General features: G+C 42.8%; 1 protein-coding gene and 1 long non-coding RNA gene across 2 annotated transcripts in view; one reads left to right on the top strand and one right to left on the bottom strand.

Moving 5' to 3' along the window:
• SND1 (staphylococcal nuclease and tudor domain containing 1) overlaps window positions 1-18,539 on the bottom strand; it is a 433,869-nt gene that overhangs the window by 108,522 nt on the left and 306,808 nt on the right.
• The window catches only part of LOC129060469 (uncharacterized), a 61,381-nt gene that overhangs the window by 21,740 nt on the left and 21,102 nt on the right, over window positions 1-18,539 (top strand). The window contains exon 2 of the long non-coding RNA XR_008527239.2: window positions 18,333-18,421. This is a non-coding gene — a long non-coding RNA (uncharacterized LOC129060469). The remainder of the gene's footprint in view (window positions 1-18,332; window positions 18,422-18,539) is intronic.

The following is an 18,539-nucleotide window of genomic DNA, read 5'->3' as shown; positions in this document are numbered from 1 at the left end:
CACGTTAACAATCTGCAAATATTTGAAAAGTGTAAACACAAGAAAGGAGGGAGAATGCCTAGCCTGAAAACAGGGGGTATAATTATTAGGGGAAAGAAAATCTGGATGCCATATCAGAAACTTAGTGTGGGGATGACTACTGGGATATAAATAAGTTTCCCAATGGAAGGGAAAATGTTATTCAGTCTTAAAGCTGAAAGATGGTCAATAAGTCCACTCCTCTGCTTACAGTGAGGAGCCCAGCCCAGTGAATTGTGATTTCATTTTATATATTTAGGCAGATTAATAATATTCGATACCTCTGCTTTAAATAATGCTCCCTGAAATTTCAACACAATTTTTGTTGATCAAACGATGGGGGAGACAAAATGGCAGTTTTGATGGAACTTTCACAACAAAACAGGGTTTATCTCCCTAGCCACATACCTAGCTAGCAGATAAAGGGGGGCTCAGTGCAGATGTAGGGGGCAGACAGTGGGGAGAGGAACAGCAGGCAAGAGTATCTCATCTAGTTTTCATCTTCCTTCCTAGTCTTTAAGACCCCAGGCAGGAATGCTGTAAAAGTTTTCCAGATAGGAAACTATGGACACCTCTCCCTTCTATAGACTGCACTTGGTACCCTGGAGTCATTGTCAACGACAAGACACAGAAAGAACACCAAAACAAGCTTCCTGTCCCACTGACTGCACTCCCATACCTCTACCTGAGTACCTGCTGCTGCAGCTACTCGATTTATAATCCACAGGCTCCCAGCAGTTTTTTACCCCTAGACTCAATTAGTTCCATTTCTATACTTTCCCATACCACCCTTCTCCCCAACAAAAAACAAAACAAAATTGTAAAAAGCCCCACTACACATAGACTGTAAGATACTTAAACTCTGTATAAAGGCTGAGAAAAGCAACACTTTTAAGTCTGTCCAGGCCGATTTCAAAAATTCTTCAGCGCTAACAATATATAGACAGGTATTCCGTCCTTAAGTATCAAGAACAAAATCAAGAACTTTTAACCATCAACATGAAAGGTAGAGTCAGACAGACCATCTGCCTAATTTTAAGGAATGTAGTTATCACTTAAATAACACACAAAGCCAAATCAGTTCATGCCATTGCTTCTCAGACCTGTAATAGCTCATACACCAAAAACTTGTACTTCTTGCTCATAAGCTTTAAAGTAGAAAGAATTTGGATGGCTCAGGTTGCAAACGCTGTCAATGAATCAGTTCACTATTGAAAACTGCACACCATCTCACTTAGGGCGTATATTTCCACATTCCTAAAATTGCCCAAAGAAAAAGGGAAATGGCAGACCAGTTGGTTCCCAAGAGTTCGTTCTTCATGATATGAGGCTACAGTTTGTACTAAAAGGTTTAGAAGTAAAACAAAGATTTTGCATTGTCTCAAATTCTTTATTCTCTCCCTTGTTCTCTAAACCCCTACTTTGTTACCTCAGGGGAAGTAGCATCTTGTGGGCCAATTTTGGAACATGTCACTGCTAAAGCTCTTTCAATGATCAGAATAAAGGGATAAAAGAAGAATGAAGGGATCCTAATTAAAGGGATCAAATACCTCAGGTAATTGTAGTCAGGGGAGTCAGAACTGGGCAGAAGCTGAGACTGAAGCTGTTTTTAGTCACAGCTCCAATTTTTTAGGATAGACTTTTATTAGGTTGTTCGGATTTTGTAATGTTTGATGCATTTGTTGAAAGACCAGGCACTGAAGTTAATTTGGAATAGGAACAAGAAAACCAAGTCTTCACAATGCAATGGAAACTGCAGCTCTCTTTGAAGAAAGGAAGGGGAAGAGAAGAGAAGCATCTACAGACAGGAAGTGCGGTGCTTGGCTGTTAAACATGCCTTAAGTTTCTGATACAAGTCATAATAGTTGTTCGCCTGTTAATGGTAGATCCCTATTTTACAGTCATTTGAGGTAAGGGATATGCCAGTTCTCTCTACATCCCTGGTATCTGGCAAACAGAAGATGCTCAATAATTCAGTTTGCTACATGAATGCCAGAGAGGAGAAAATCTAGCAAAAACAGATACACCAAACCTGTTACAACAACCTGCTTTTCCAAGAGTTCTGGATGCATTTGAGTTAACATGTGGAGTATTGATGAGGAATTCTAGTACTGCTTATTCTCAGGACTTAAAGGTGAGTGTGTGGTTAAATGCTCAATCATTGACCACAGCCAGTGGAAGAGGCAAAGAAGGGATGACTTAGAGGCCTTATACTGAATATCTTGCTCTCAGTCTAGCCAGGCAATGTACAAAAGCAGCTTCACTGAATTTGATTTATTGTTAGCTTTAGACACCAGACAATCTCTCCCAAATGGGAAAAAAGCATTTTTAGATGGAGCTGGTACAGAAGATAACAATCAGGCCAGCATGGGAATAACCTTTTATAATTCTCCCCATTGCAGAGCAAGATCTGAAAACAATGATTTTTAAGGGGAGGAAAAAAAAAACCCTCTCACTGATTAACGAGGCCTTTCCCTTTCTGTGGCATCCCAGGAGCAGGCTGTAACCCACCCTGCCAGGCTGTCTCTGGAGGTGTGTTTGGGAAGGGGACTGGAGATGGCAGGCTGCTTCCCAATGCCCATGTTCATTTTTGGGGATTGCTATAAGCAGCAGCTGCAATAATGTCACCGTCAGCTACTAGCAGAAAGAACAACTAGCAGAAAGAAGCTACTAGCAGAAAGAACTGGGAGAGACCTGTGCCTTTCAAATTTTTTTTTCCCCCTGGGTTTCTCTTTATTATCCATACCAAAACAACAATCTCATACCTTCACTAACAAATTCACAGAAAACAAAGTATCTGAGGTCAAAAGCTAGAGCTGCAGTCTTCTGAATGACAAGAAAGCTCCTACATGGCTCAAGCTTTTATGTAACAGTGGCACTGTCAGACAGCATCTAACAGGCACAAATGCTACGTCTGAGCAAGGAGGAGGAGTTGGTTTCTATGAGAACCTCAACTTTTATTTCTTCTGACTTATTTTAAAGCAATAGGACTTTATCTTTAAATCAAATAGAACATATTTTTCTCCCTTTTGATTTTTGACACCAAAGGTTCCTATTCTTGGTCTTTTTTATTCCATGTTAATTGATAAAGAGAAAAATTTGAATCTACTGTCCAGGCTGCTAGAGATTTGCTACAAGGTTAAGAGAAAGCCACAGGAAATACCCCTATGGATCTCGCAAGTCTCTGCTTCTGTAAGGTATTCTGGCACACACCTGGCAGCCAAATGTAAAAGCTACTTAACTTGCATAAATTTAGAGTGACTTTTTCTAGACCAAGCTGTTTTATTTGAACAAAATGGTTCTGAGATGTGTGGAGTGTACTTCTAAACTATTGCCTTTTTTGAGCTTTCACTCAAAGAAAATTGCTCTGAGCTCTTCCTCCTGAGGCAAGTGAATTCCAAATGTCTAGAGATTAGTATACTTAGCCTACAGTAGGATGGGGAGGAAAAACCAGCTAGTGTCAGGAATATTAAGACTTAAGAACCAAAGAATAAAAAAAACCTCTGGGCTGAGAAACTCTTAGCAAGAGCCCTTCACCTCACTACTTTAAAGAAAAAGAAAAAAATAAAATAAAATAAAATCAAGCAAAAAGGGAAAGGAATTGTGAAAAGTCAAGGTTCTCCAAGAGCACAGGCCAAGCTACATACATCCTATCCCGAGTAGCTTGAATCCTGGGCCAGCTGTGGGTCAAGAATGGCATTTGCCTTATTTATCTATTTATTTTTTAGTTACCATACTCTAAAGCAGGGAACAGCAGACAACTTCCTGAAGACTAAGTCTGCCCACTGATTTTACACAGCTCATGAGCTAAGAATGATTTTTACATTTTTGAATGGTTAAGACAAAAATCAAAAGAAGAATATTTGTGACATGTTGTAGGATATAATAAATTCCTCTTCAAAGGTTTTAGCCTATAAATTGTTAAGTACAATGAGTTCTGAGATCCTCTCCAAAGAACCAATATATCAGTATGTTCAGCTCCCCTGTTCTTTGTTCTTCATTTTAAAGTTTAACTTCCTCGTTCTTTATGTCTCCTTGCCCCTAGTTTCAGTAAACAACCCCTTCCTAGCCTCTATCACCTGCTCTGACCTTAGTCATCCTTGGTCACCTGCTCTGTTCTTATTCATCCAGAGTCACCTGTTCTGTAACTGCCCTTCCTGCCAAACTACTCACCCTGCCACTCCAGCTCGTACCCGTGCTCTCTTTAAAAGAGCCAATCAGAATTAGCTTAGACTGTGCGGTCCAACCGTAGCCAATAGGGGAACGACACAGCAATAGGGGCTACCTGCCCCTTCCCCTCCCTTGTTCAAGTGTGCTCTCACCATTGCTCTATCCGTGAGTCGCACCCTTCTACAGAAGTAAAATTGCCTTGCTGAGAAAATTTACGTTCGAGTGCTGTTTCTTTTGCCACACCGAAAATTTATTTCCAGCAATGTGAAGACTATGAAATTCAAATTTCAGTGTCAATAAATGAAGTCTTATTAGAACACGGCCACATGTATTTGCTGTCTATGACTGCTTTCATAGTACAGGGCTAGAGTTGTACCATGAATATTTGTAACAAAGACCATAAGGCCCACAAAGACTAAGATATTTACTATTTGCCCCTTTCTAGAAAAAACTCGCCAACATGCTCTGAAGCATGTTGCATGGTGGTTTAAAAAAAATACAGGTGGCCAGGTGTGGTGGCTCACGTCTGTAATCCCAGCACTTTGGGAGGCCGAAGTGGGCGGATCACCTGAGGTCAGGAGTTCAAGACCAGCCTGGCCAACGTGGTGAAACCCCACCTCTACTAAAAATACAAAAATTGGCCAGGTGTGGTGGTGTGCGCCTGTAATCCCAGCTACTCGGCAGGCTGAGGCAGGAGAATCACTTGAACCCGATAGTACAGGATAACTAAACCTGATGTTTAGTTATCAGTACAGGTGACAGCATAAAATGTTAAATTATAATAAATAAAAATAATATTTAAAAAACCTTATGCTCATGTGACCTAGAAGGTAAAAGGAATGAAAACATGGCTTAGGGGAAACGGCCAGAGGCAGCTGACATTAATCGCAGGTATGTGCCCTCAACCTTTCTCTCCTGAGCCCTGTTCTAAGAATGTCCACTTTCCTGTGCTTCTGATCATTCTATTTTATTCCCACTGTCCTCCCACAGATGCATATTTCCCCATTCAAAACATACCATAAGCTCAAACCTTGAAAATGCCAGAGTTGCCACTCTTTGTTCTTCATTAAAACTGCTTCTCTCCACTTCCTGACCAATCTGTTCACCATTACATTTCTTGTGAAGAAGTCCTTTGCTCCTAAGATGTTGTCCTTAGACTTTGTCTTTCAACTAAATGATAGTTAGAAGTCCTACTAGATTGTTCTATGGTATTTACCAGTGAGCGCCAACCCCTTAGTGAGATCCTTTCTTCCTTGATGCTTCTTTCTTCTAGGTGTCCTATCTCTCTGGCTGCTTGTTTTGTTTCTCACTGTTGCCCTCAGTCATGCACTGGGCCCTTTTTTTCTCTCTGCACTATCCTTTGGCAGGTCTATCCATTCTCACCTTCTCTATTCACTGTGATCATGCAGAACTCAGACATGTAATCCTGGCTCTATACCCAACTGCCAAACATCTAACAACTGCCCACATCTCCCCCTGGATGTCCTGCCAAGACCTCAAACTCAACATGTCTTAAAACCAAACTCATCTTCTTCCTCCTAAACCTTTGCCACCTCCTCCTCTTCCAGAGTTCCCCATTCTGGTTCCAGCACTACCATCCTCTTGGGCTGAAAACCCCTCTTATCTTCTTCCCTACTCTATCCACATAACCCAGTGATTGCTACATCCTCTTGATTCCATTATTTTCCCTTCTATAGTTATTTCTCTCAATCTTCAACATACCTCTGTTTGTCAGGCTCTTGTCACTTGTGGCCAAGAATCTTCTGATCTACCTGTGCCTGCCCTCGATTTTTCCCTATACTTATTCTTTATACACACAGCTACCAGATTAATCTTCCTAAAACACAATGTTCTGCTTCTTATTTTCTTTTTTTTTTATTTGATTCCAAACAAAATCAGAACTCCACAATCTGACATTCTAGGCCTTCTAAGATCTGGTCCAATTCCTTCGGACCATATAAAACATGCATTACCCATTTGACACCTTTTCAAATATTTGAAGAGACTTGCAACATCTATTTCTTCTCATTCTCATGTCTTATTTTCTCTGGGCTGAACATTTCTAAGGTCCTCATGAGATGTGAATTTTGATTTCCTACCATTCTACTCTTTTTCTTTCTTCTTTAAACCTACATAAGAAGAAGTGAATCTTCAAACTGAAAATATCTTTCTAGTTGATTTAATTAAAAACGTCCGATGGGGGTGGTGGAGTGTGCAACAGGGAGCATCCCTTTTTCTACACTGTTGAGAGCAGACTCCGAAAGCGTTTGCAGTGAAATGTGCTGCTTTGTTGGATAAACGGGGGAGGGGTGTGGAGAGACTGCATATCAGTCTTCTCTCTGTGTGGCCAGGCAGAGTTGGACTTTTCCTCCAGGCAGCATGCTGCAGCAAGAGACAGCTCCATTAGTGTGGGTGGAATCCCCAGACTGAAGGAAATGGGAAGCCCTCAAGACACCATGTGGGGGAGGTGGAGCCTGTCCCAGCAAAGGTTTCCTGCCTCCATGGCCTCCATTCCAGCTTTCATTCTCTGTCTCTCAGCAGAAGCCCCAGGCACTGTGGAGACCCTGGTGGTGTTGTGACAAGCAGTCTATTCATTTCCTTCTCTCATTCACTGGGCTCTCAGGGATCAAAAGGAACAGCAAATCCAAAACACTGCCCAGAATTCACTTTGCAGAATTCAGGAAAAGATTGTTCTACTGAAGTGATGATTTTCCCTGTTTGGGAGACCTGAGGGAAAGAAAAGGACTTCTGCATCCTTTACTTTCCACTGATGCAACATTGCAGATATGACTATTTCAGTCACCACTGTGGCCAGTGGACAGGGAAGGCACAGCAGTGCACTCAGCAGAAGCTTTTTAGCCCGTCACAGTGTGGCAACAGTGCACCAAAGCACCAGGATTTCAACTGTCATGCTGGACACAAAGCTTCAGTTGAAAAGAGGGAGGGCAGTGAGGGAGAAAATCAGGTACCCAACAGACCCGCATCTGGTTTTTATTTTTGCAGCCATGCGGGAGGTATTAACCTGGGCCATCAGGCTGTGCCTGTCTTCCAGGGAGAGGAAAGCTGCTCCAGTGTGCTCTGCACAAAAGAAGGACAGCACCAGGATGGGAAGCTTGCCAGAAATCAGGATTTCTAATAAGGGTGGGGCAAGGGAGGGAGTGGCGAGGACTGATTACAGAGAGGAGGAGTAAACTTCCTGAACACAGCTCTCCACAAAGCACATTCCCCGACTAGGGTTCCTGGTGCCTATGACAGCCAAGGGGTGTGTGTGAGCTTGTGCACTTGTCTGTGCTCACTCACCCAAGGAAATAGGGTGGGGAATAAGAGAGGAAAGGAGAAGAGGGTGGAGGAGGGGCTAAGGAAACCACAGTGGCCATCTCTGAGGGCTGAGCTCTCATGTATAAGCCCATGGTGGGACATAGCAACTGTCACAATGACCCAAATCAGAAACTGGTATTTGGGAAGAATGTAGGAAGAATGCTGAATGGAGCCGGACCTGCCTACTGACAGCCATGAACACCTCTGTGGGGGTGTTAGAGTGGAGTGGAGCGGAGAGAAGAACGGGGTAGCGTGCTCGGCACAGCGCACAGAAGAAAGTCTCATGCCAGGGCAAAAGAGAGGAGCCGCCCCTTCTGTAGTGATCTGCCAGTCTCACACCCTTCACATGTCTTCCAAAGCCCCAGGCTGGCTGCCTGCTCTGCTCCCTTTGTCCATCCTGCAGACTTTGGTAGATGCTGGCTTGTTTGTGCCTTTTCACTCACTTTGGTTCCTTGTTCCCTCTCCACCATATCTTAATCCTGCTCTCTGTCAGGCCATTCTTATCTAGTATCACAAGTAGAAAGAAACTTGGCTGAAGCCTTTTACTCTGATTGCTGGCTGCTCCGGGGTGCAAGCAGAGGGGAGTCAATCTCACACACACACACACACACACACACACACACACGAGGGGAGTCAATCTTTCACACACATACACACACATACACACACGTGCGCCACATACACAAACAAAAGTAATGCTTCTCCTGAGTGTCTCCCTACTACACTCAACTCAATACTGGGGTGTAAACAAGTGGCCTGCTCAAAAACACCTAAATTAACGGAAAAACGATGGGCTGCACGTCCTTGTAGGGAAATTTGGGGAGTCTGAAAAGCTGTGTGGTTTGTGTATGCCTCTTTTGTGATTTTGGTTTTCATAGTTTTTATCATTAAAAAAACTGTATGTCCTCTAAATATATAAAACAAAACAAACAAAATCAAGTGGCCAGTCACAAATAGGGCTTTTTCTCTTTGGGTAACTCCCTCTGCAATTTACAAAGTGCCTGGACACTCTCTGGCCCAAGTGGATCCCCCCAGGTCAGAAGGCAATTAGATCTCCTGGCACAAGATGCTCTTCAGCAATACAACTCAAGACCCAGGGGACAAAGGAAGATGGCCTTTTCTATCTCAGTCAGCCATCCTAGGGAGATACCAGCTCCTGAATGCAAAGAGGACAGCTGTCAGCAAAAGGGCAGGGGAGCGGTGAGGCAAATTTCACAGCCTAACAGCCAAGAGAAAAACAAAAACAAGAGAAGTGTTTCACATGGAGGCTGTCTCCCCTAATGTCACTAAACTGGAAAATCCTATATTCTTGAATTCACCCACCCTTAGCAGACAGCTGTTCATGCCTGAGTCAGGAGGAGAGGTGAATGCTTTGGAAGGGGAATTCTCCTAGACAGCCTGGAATTTGAAGAAGCTCAATCACCTAAGTAATGTCAGTATTTTGGACCGGCATAAAAAGTGGGCTCATTTCTGTATCTCCTTGGAAACCAAATGGCTCCCGAGGTAGTGAATGAGAGAGGGCAATGAAATCGCTGCTCCAAAGGGAGCCCAGGCCAACCCCCCAGCAAGCAACTCTGTCTTCTACTTGGTATCTCCAGGGCAGACAAGATCAAGGAAGGAGCATGAACGAATCTTCAAGTACCACGTTTGATCCAAACCACTCCAAATTCACCTTGCATGGATGGAGATAACGGGCATTTATAATCTGATGGGACCCTAACATTCTTACTTCTCTTTCACCAATATTCTAGCTGAGATGCTGTATCATATTAAATCTTTGTGGATGAGTGATGTGGTTTAAAATACTGCAGGCTTTGGCTGCCATTCCCTTCCCTGGGGTCTCAAAATAACTCCACACAAATCATTTTTGCTAAACACTCACTCAGGCAGCTCTTCCCTGCCAGAACACACACATCTTATGTAAGTGAAGAAGCCACCTAGCTTGCTGGAAGACAGTAGCATTCCCAGAGAGGCAGTACTGTCTGCTGCTACTGAGACTCTGCAGAGCTGGGTTTTCAACCTCCCTGTCTCCTGACAAAAGGCAGGAACATAGCCAGGCTGTGCACAAGCTTCCTTAGCAAGACAGCCCCCACAGAGGTTCAGGTGGTCAGGCCAGGGAAGGCCACTCAATTCAGGGCTGCTTTACAAACAAAGGCAATTTGGACATAGTGACCACTTAATACATAAAAGGTCGGCTCTGCTAAATTTTGGAAAGGAATGAGAAGTGGGAGTAATGTGGTGTCTCTCCTTCAAGAATCCACACAGGTCATTGTGGAAGATAGGCGCACACATAGATATGACACAGTATAAAGCTATAGGTAGAGCAGAACCAAAAGAATGAGGTTGGTGAACAGGAGCAGTGAATGGGGGTGGCTGGGAAGAGGAGAGATGTTAGAGACCACCTCACCTCAGGTAGCTTCAAAGCCTCCTCTTCCCAAATCATTGACATTGACAGTTCTAACCCACTCCTCTGCCCTTGGCTTGGCTGCTTTGTTTGCCCTTCCTCCTAGTGCCCTTCCTACCTCTTCTCAATCTAAGTCTCTGCTGTCAGATCCTCTTTTCTGACAGTTCTGAAGCCTCCGAACATCACAATGGTCTGTTCTTAGCTGCTTCCCACTCCAAATCCAGTCCCTAGGCAATCATTTGCTCTCTGTGCTTCCAATTCCACTATAAGCTGATGACTCTCAAAGTTTTAATCTCCATTTCTGACATTTCTATTGAATTAATCTAGACCTGCAAACACTCACAGTCATCTAACATCCAAGCTGTCAAAACTGACCTCATCAAACCTTGTGTTATTAACAAGCCAGAAAACTGACCTCTCTCTTCCTCATGCTGTACTATCAAAGCACCAACCAGGTTTAAAGCCTCCTTAAACAGGGCTGCTCCTTCCTCTTCATTCCCACTCTGCAGCCTAGGCAGGCTGCACACCTCTTCTCAGACACATGGCAACCACTTCCCAGCCAGACTTCCTTACCTCATTTGGGCCCTCTCCAATCTTGTCTCCATACTGCGGTCAAAGGGATCTTTGAAAATTATATAATGCAATGAAAAAAGATGACTTTCTGCTACATCCAGTAACATGGATGAATCTCATAGACAACAGTTGGGTACACTGGCCAGGTGCGGTGGCTCATGCCTGTAATCCCAACACTTTGGGAGGCCAAGACAGGTGGATCTCTTGAGGTCAGGAGTTCGAGACCAGCTTGGCCAACAGGGCGAAACCCTGTCTCTACTAAAAATACAAAAATTAGCCGGGTGTGATAGTGCATGCCTGTAATCCCAGCTACTAGAGAGGCTGAGGTAGGATAATTGCTTGAACCCAGAGGGCAGAGGTTGCGGCAAGCCGAGATTGGGTCCCTGGGTGACAGAGCGAGAGACTGTCTCAAGAAAAAAAAGGTAAACTAAGATTGTGATTCCATTTCTGAAGTTCAAAGATAGGGCCAGGTGCTGTGGCTCACACCTGTAATCCCAGCACTTCACAAGACAGGGGATCACTTGATCCCAGAAGCTCGAGACCAGCCTGGCCAACATGGCGAAACCCGTCTCTATAAAAAATATAAAAATTAGCATGGTGACATGAACCTATAGTCCCAGCTACTTGGGAGGCGGAGGCAGGAGGATCACTTGAGCTTGGGAGGCAGAGGTTGCAGTGAGCCAAGACTGTGCCACTGCACTCCAGCTTGGTGACAGTGCAAGGCTCTGTCTCAACAAAACACCCCCCTCACCCCCTGCTGCAAAAAACCCAAAAACTAGACAAAACTAATCTATGATGACCGAGGTCGGAAAGGATACCGATAATTTTTGGGGGAGCACCAGGAGGGTCCTGTGGAGTGTTAGAAATACTTCATATCTTCATGTATGGTGGTTACTTGAAATTATGTTCATATATAAAAATTCATCAAGCTGGCCAGGCATGGTGGCTCACGCCTGTAATCCTAGCACTTTGGGAGGCCAAGGTGAGTGGATTGTCTGAGTTCAGGAGTTCGAGACCAGCCTGGGCAACACAGTGAAACCTGGTCTCTACTAAAAAAACAAAAAAGTTAGCTGGGCGTGGTGGCATGTGCCTGTAATCCCAGTTACTTGGGAGGCTGTGGCAGGAGAATCGCTTGAACCCAGGAGGCAGAGGTTGCAGTGAGCTGAGATCTCACCACTGCACTCCAGCCTGGGTGACACAGTGAGACTCCGTTTCAAAAAAAAAAACTAATTCAGCAAGCTGTGTACTTACGACTTGTGTACTTTATTGTATATAAGTCACACTTAAATTTATTTTAATGACAATATATCACCGATCTTTCATTGCTTCTGATAACTTACCTTAGGAGTTCCTAAACTAGGGGTCAAGAATGGGCTTGGGGGAGAGAGGCTGGTGTTTGTAAACCCAGTGAAATTATATGAACATCTTTGTATGTATTTTCTGAAGAGAAGATTATCTGTACTCTTCAGATTCATTATTTACTGAGAATGTCTAAGACTCAGCGTCACCAACAACTGATCTATGTGGTACAATCTAAACAACCTTGCACAGACACAAGGCCCTTCTAAGGCTGGGGTATCTGACTTTCCAAACTTACCTTTAACCACGGTCCCTCTTCTAGCAGACATGACAGCCATAATAAACTATTTATCCTTCTGAATAACGATGCTTTTTCACAGCCCTCTCTCCTTCCTTTGCTGGTTACAAACCTTTTTCTTTCTTCATCTATCTGGCATTTTCTAGGGAGAAAGCCTGTAGCCTTCTAAGATTTGTAAAATGGTTGGTGACCACCCCTAACAGCAAAGAAACTGAGCCACAGGGAAAAGTGACACCGAAATAACTCTGTGCTGAACGCCAGCAAAACAATCAGTCTGCAAAGGGTGGCTTGGGGCTCAGTAAAGAAGCAGCTCAGTAAAGATTGTTGAAGGAATGAATAAATCTGAGTATTTGAATTCACTGCTTTTGTGGTCCTGTAAAAATGATCAGGTGATGGCAATCCACACTGGGGCCTTATCAGGATTTTTATTTTTTAAAACATTTATTTATTTATTTATAGAGACAGGGTCTCGCTTTGTGGCCCAGGCTGGTCTCAAACTCCTGGGCTCAAGTGATCCTCTCACCCAGGCCTCCCAAAGTGCTGGGATTATAGGCATGAGCCACCATACCTGGCCCTAATCAGGATTTTTATTAACAGCTGAGGTGAAGGTATTGCAGATGTATGTATTTAATATACATATCACATGAGAGGACAATCATACAAAGACTCAATCAGGGAAGAATCAGGGGTTAAAGTTACCAAGATAAAATTGAAAAGGGATTAACAGCAAGTGCTCAACAGAAAATGACAGACTGTGATATACTCTCATACAAGTTCATGTATAAAGGACCTAGAAAATATGTATTTGACTACCATGCTGTGACACACAGAACTTAAAAAAAACTTGAGAAAGAAAATCACACTGCCTATCTTTCCTAGGTTTCCCTGCCTAAAAAGGAAAAGACAGTGACAGCAAAGACATCTTCACGTATCACCTAAGCATTCACAGAATCACAAAATGTTATAGCTGGAGAAAGAACCTTAGAAATCGAGTCCAAACTCCTTATTTTTACAGAGGACATTACTGGAAATAAGAGATATTCAATGACTTACACAAGGTCACATGGCAACTTGGCAATAAAATGCAGCTTATAAACCCTATCTTTTGACAGTTGTTCTTTCCACTGTATCCTGTCAGTTCAGGTTGAATGCACTTTATATTACTTAGGTTACCTGATTTATCCAAAGGAATTCTGTTTTTAGATGTCTTTTCCCAAGTGAACAGATAATCTGATAGACTATGATGGACTTTAAAAAAACATAGGAAATAGCTGTATTATCAAAACTAGGTTCACATACAATTAGAAGTTTTTTAAAGTATAACAAGTGACTACATAGACTACTGGAGAAGAAACTCACATAACAATAATGACTACAATGTGAAATTACCCTTCTGCTGCGTAGGGCACTGGATCAAGCACTTTTTAAATAAAGGCATCATGCTATGTAATACTTAGAGAAACTCTAATTTATAGAAGATAAACTAAGGCAAAGATAGGTTAAGCAACTTGTCCTAGATCACAGGGATTATAAAGGGCATATCCAGAATTTGAGACTGTTCCTGTGATTCTAAAATTCACATGTGAAATGAATACAGTAAAGTGCATCCCTCAAAAAGGAATATATCACTGAATTTCCAAAGCTGGAGTTTTTTTGTTTTGTTTCGTTTTGTTTTGAGACGGAGTCTTACTCTGCTGCCCAAGATGGAATGCAGTGGCGCGATCTCAGCTCACTGCAAGCTCCGCCTCCCGGGTTCACGCTATTCTCCTGCCTCAGCCTCCCGAGTAAGTAGCTAGGACTACAGGTGCCCGCCACCATGCCCGGCTAATTTTTGTATTTTTAGTAGAGATGGAATTTCCCCATGTTAGCCAGGCTGGTCTCGATCTCCTGACCTCGTGATCCGCCCGCCTCGGCCTCCCAAAGTGCTGGGATTACAGGCGTGAGTCACTGCGCCCAGCCTAAAGCTGGAGTTCTTATTGTGTAACTTTCTCATTTTGTATACGAGCGAATGGAGCCAGGATCAGAAACCAGGTATCTGTATATTAAATCATTACTTCTTCCCATACAGCACGTTACTGCACTAGTGTTAGAGAGGACAGAAAGCAGGCTAGCTGGTTCTGCTTGGACATGTGGTGGAAGCAGCTCGGTATACCCTCTTCCCTTCCCAGGTTCAAGGCACTCGCAATGACTAACCAGAGAAATGTACATTCTACTGTAATCCTCTTCCTCAGGACTCAGAACCCACCTACCCACCACTAACTATTTACTTCCACTGTGTTGCCAGTGTCAAAACTCCAGGCAAAGGAACAGTTACTAGCTAGTGGACTAGGCAATAACAGAGGCAGCAAAAGATGGCGGGTGAACACAGAGGAGGTAGAGAAGGACGTGCAGGAGGCAACTCTGGATGGAGTTGAGTCGTAAAGACTGAGTAAAAGCTGCCCAGAGGACCATACCTCAAGCACAACTGTGCGGGCGGTTGCTGATGCTGCTCCAGATGTTTACAATAGAAGGAAGCCAAGGATTTGGGGGGTTGGGGGCAAAAACAAACTATATGCACCCAGCCAGGGCCCTTGAGTTTCTTCTGAGAACCACAGCCCAGTTCAGGAGATGTTGGATCTGTTGTGTTATGCTTGGGAGAGCACAAGCCAGAGTCTTCCTGCTACTCTTGCTTCTAAGCCAGAAAAGGAACTGGCTTTGTGAAACACAACTGCATCCTATGTGCTCTTTCCTCCAACAAATTCTGTTATAATTTCTTAGACATCGAAAAAGGTAATTATTCAGACTCTGTGTGCAAACTATATGAACACAACATTTCACAATATCAATCAGATTTGATTTTAATTTAAATTGTGATCTGAGAACCATTATCCCAGCATTCTTCTTCCCTCTGTCAATGTCTAATCAAACCTTACAAAAAGAAACTCAATGGGAGCTAGAAGAGTAAAAAGTAGACTATTTTATAATTCATCCCCACTTTACGAAAATCTTTAACTTCCTACTATTGTGGAAATGGCTTTTCCCAACATTACATACACATATCAGACAACATAGACTGCAGATCTCTGTGTTACTGAGACAAATTTCAAAACCCAATGTAGAGTCGTTGAAAGGGGACAGAGATATTTCATTGACAGGAGGTCACAATTTGCCAGAAGGATAAAGAACGTGTCTCAATGGAAGATTGAAACTGAAAAGCTTAAAATATTCTTTGAAAAAAAGCAACATTGTTCTGACATCCAAAGAGGACAAATAAAATTGGTCTTCTCCCTCAGTCCCTGAAAAGGAGAGAGAGGAAATGGTGGAGTGGTAAGTGCCAGGTCCATCCCCAATTAAGCTGTGTGACCCTGGCCAATTAATAACCTTGCAGAGCCTTAGTGTTCTCACTTGTTAAATGGCAGTAAGAGCAACCCTTGCTACCCCACCGCATTGTAATAAGCATCCAGGGGGAAACACATATAGTAAAACACCCTGAGAAGTATGTGTTATTATATAATTAATACTTATGGAGGATAATCTTCCTGATGAGTTTTAGCATATTTAATCATGGTCCAAGCCATGGCTTAAAGGTGGCCACACTGGTGATGAGAGAGCTAATGACCTCACTAACTTCAACAGATATCTCTTGGAAATATTTTTTTAGCAACTATAGTTTCCTGGCAAATGCACAGTAACCGTATCCTAATGTAAAAGCAGGGTATATCAAGAAAAACTGAATATGGATAAATATATACAACACAATTAGAGAATACTTTGGATTCTAAAGAGCATGGCAGGAGTGAGGATAAGCCAGCAGGGGTAGGGTGCTGAGTAGGAAGGAAAGGCTCGCATCTCCTAGATCTTAGGACATGTTTCTGGCTGAAGTTTGTGAAGCATGAAGAACAGACAACAGCTGGGAAATCAGGAAGGGAGTACATCAAGCCATAGTTATTCATGCTCCCTGAAAGATACAGCATGGATGGCAACAAGTGATAGTTACATGAAAGCAGAAATTACATTCCTTGCTGATATGCTCCATCGTCATTTCAGCAAACACATTTTTTCTCACCACCCCCATCCCTGCCACAAACTTGTCTATGAAGCATCAAGGTGGCATGAGAGTTTTCTCTCTGGATTGCATGTCAATAAATACTGATCCTACTGGGAAGGAGAGTGCTAGCTCCTAAACCAGGAGAACTATGTTTTCAGTATTGCCTCCGTTTTGACCTTCTGCCTTCTCCAGCACTCTCACCAACCAACCAACAGATCTAATGACTATGCAACACCCACTGGGAGCACGGGGGAAACTGAGGGTGATTGACTGAGGTTCTCAATGTTTCTGATTGCAGAAGGGTGCTACAAGATTTGGGAAGGGAAGCTAAGGGGTAAACATCCTGCAATTCATGGGAAGTCCTCCACAAGGAGGAAATGTTCCACCCAAATGCCACTAGTGCCCCATTAGAAATATGCCTCTCCAGTCTTATCTCTGGGTACTCAGCCACCATCCACATTCCATCCAAAGTGAACAACTTGCTGCACCCTGCCCATGCTTTGCATTTTCACACAGCTTAGAATAGAGCTGCTCCAATCTCCTTGTTCAGGTCAGAACATAATGATTTTGGCCAAAGGCTGTTTAACAACTTAGAGAAAAACAGATAAAACAGAATGCAATCATCACAACAAACTATAAAGTAATTGTTGATTTGACTTGAGGTTCTGAGAAGGAAGAAAATATGTTCTACTCTCAAGTTTTTTACAGACTCTAAGAGATTATGGAGTCATTTGAACTGATGCTTAGAGAAGCTTTGGCTCGGAGAGGTGTCTGTTCAAAAAGGCTAGTTAAGAACATGTTATGCCTGATTGCAAGTTGTAGAGCTGAAAGTCCAGTGGATGAAGCCTCTGCTTTGCCACTGACACAGTCTGTAACAATGCCACTCCATTTCTTTGTGCTGTTTCCTCATCTACAAAACCAGACAGTCAGATAGTTTTCAATGCTTGCTCCAGAAATGGTGTCAGAGCTGCCTGCAGAGTGGGGATGGAGAGTAGACTGGGCCTGATGGTTATGACCCACACCATAACCTAACCTTCCAGATTTATATGCTAGCCAGAAAAATGGTAAGAAACATAGGAAACATGGGCATTCCTAAAGACAGAAAAGCCATACACACCCTGCTTTCTGTTGCCAACAGGCGTGTCTACATTTGATAAAGCCTACGCTTTGCCATTTGGGGGAAATATACTCTTCAGTTTTCTCCTTCATGGACAGATAACACATTTTGCCAAAGATGTCTGAGATTAAGGGAGTGGAAATGCAACAACTCTGCACACGTCCAGAGAAATATATACGTATATACAAAGAATCTGGTTTTGTTCAGCCTCAACCAACATCATGTATTCTTTAGCTAACACTCCTCTGTTTGATTTGCAGTCAGTTTGCTTACACAGCACTATTTGGGTTTCAAGACTTAATTTATTTGACTGTATTCATTCCCTTTCCCCATCTTCCTTCCAGCCCAGCAATTCCAAGCAGAGAGAGAACACATCATACTCCCTTATGCAAAGAGTTCCTCAGCTTTATATTAGAACTCTCTAGAATACTTTTTCTTTTTAGTAACAGCAAGAAAAGGCATAAATTATGTGTACCAATGTAGCTGTTCTACCTTTAAATGCTCTCACTCATTTCTAAGAGTTGTGCAATATGATCTTAGGATGCTTATAGGATCAGATCACGTGATGCACAGGGCAGGTGCTGACAGCATTCAGGCCAATCAGCTCTCACAGGTAATGATAAGAGGCACTTCGGCCAACAAAGGGCAACTCTGTTGTTGCAGGAGGGTGTCCTGTTGATTTTCACGTAGCTTGATAAAATATACCCTTTTTCTTCCAACTAGGTCTCAAAGGTCTGGCGAGGGAGTGGACACTGGCATTTGCACTGATTTATTCTGGTTGAGAATGGACACATAGGAAATGGTAGAAAAGCTTGTTCCAACTCAGGCAATCTTTCTGCTTTCATAAGCCCACAACGATACTAAAAATGAAGCATCAGAACAAACAGAAGCTGATGACGGCAATAGAAGAAAATGAGGCTGATTAGACAATTTCACATGGCAAAAGTAGTATTTAAATTTTGGTTGTTTTGGTTTTAGGTTCTGCTTTCTTCCCTCCTCTCTTGAAAATGAGTGCTTTTGCACGTGTTTTTTACAGTGGCAAACACTTAATCAAAGAATTTAATTTTATTTGTTGTGCTATCATCCTAAGGTTTCTTCTGTTCTCAAGTTTCAGCTTGCTTTTCAAGTGGCTCAGAATGAAGATGCCTGGATCTAGATCTTACTATCATACAGCTTTATTTGTAAAGAAGAAAATATGTAAGTAAACACCATTTGTAGTTACCGTATGAAAAAAATTCTCATTGATTCTTTTAGAAAATACACTTATGTAATATATTACAACTAGACCTTCCTAAGTTAACTAAGTATTGTAGTT

The sequence above is a fragment of the Pongo abelii genome, chromosome 6 (assembly GCF_028885655.2).
Source record: "Pongo abelii isolate AG06213 chromosome 6, NHGRI_mPonAbe1-v2.0_pri, whole genome shotgun sequence".
NCBI classification, from domain to species: domain Eukaryota; kingdom Metazoa; phylum Chordata; class Mammalia; order Primates; family Hominidae; genus Pongo; species Pongo abelii.
The sequence above is the reverse complement of the archived record's forward strand: the minus strand, read 5'-3'. Positions and strand labels throughout refer to the sequence as shown.